The following is a 1,113-nucleotide window of genomic DNA, read 5'->3' as shown; positions in this document are numbered from 1 at the left end:
GTTGGCCAGGTAGCTGTCTTCCAAATTTCTTGGCATAGATGAGTGGGCACCTCCAGAGCTGCATCTGTTTGCTTAAACATCTCAATTGGTAATCTATCAATTCCTGGACTCTTGTTTTTTTGCCAATGCCTTCAGTGCAGCTTGGACTTCTTTCTTCAGTACCATTTGTTTTTGATCATATGCTACCTCCTGAAATGGCTGAATGTTGACCAATTCTTTTTTGGTACAGTGATTCTGTATTTCTTCCATCTTCTGTTGATGCTTCCTGTGTCGTTCAATATTTTTCCCACAGAATCCTTAAAAATTGCAACTTGGGGCTTGAATTTTTTTTTCAGTTATTTCAGCTTGAGAAATTCCAAGCATGTTCTTCCCTTCTGCCTTTCTAACTCCAGGTCTTTGCACATTTCATTATACTTTGTCTTCTTGAGACGCCCTTTGAAATCTTCTGTTCAGCTCTTTTACTTCGTCATTTCTTCCATTTGATCTAGCTACTCTACTTTCAAGGTCAAGTTTCAGAGTCTCTTCTGACATCTATTTCAGTCTTTTCTCTCTTTCTTATCTTTTAAACAAACTTTTTATTTCTTCATGTATGATATCCTCGATGCCATCCCACAACTCATCTCTTCTTCAGTCATCAGTGTTTAATGCATCAAATCTATTCTTGAGATAGTCTCTAAATTCAGGTGAGATATACTCAAGGTCGTACTCTGGCTTTTGTAGACTTGTTTTAATTATCGCCAGCTTCAACTTGAACTTGCATATGAGCAATTGATGGTTTGTTCCACAGTTGGCCCCTGGCCTTGTTCTGATTGATAATATTGAGCTTTCCATTGTCTCTTTCCACAGATATAGTTGATTTGATTCCTGTGTTTTCCATCTGGCAACGTCCACGTGTATAGTTGCTATTTATGTTGTTGGAAAAATGTATTTGGGATAAATAAGTTATTGGTCTTGTAAAATTCTATCATGCAATCTCCAGAGTCATTTCTATCACCAATGCCATATTTTCCAACTACTGATCCTTCTGTTTCCAACCTTCGAATTCCAATCACCAGTAATTATCAATGCATCTCGATTACATGTTTGATCATTTTCAGACTGCAGAAGTTGGTA

The sequence above is a fragment of the Trichechus manatus genome, unplaced genomic scaffold (genome assembly GCF_000243295.1).
Source record: "Trichechus manatus latirostris isolate Lorelei unplaced genomic scaffold, TriManLat1.0 scaffold00029, whole genome shotgun sequence".
NCBI classification, from domain to species: Eukaryota; Metazoa; Chordata; class Mammalia; order Sirenia; family Trichechidae; genus Trichechus; species Trichechus manatus.
Note: the sequence above shows the minus strand (reverse complement) of the source record.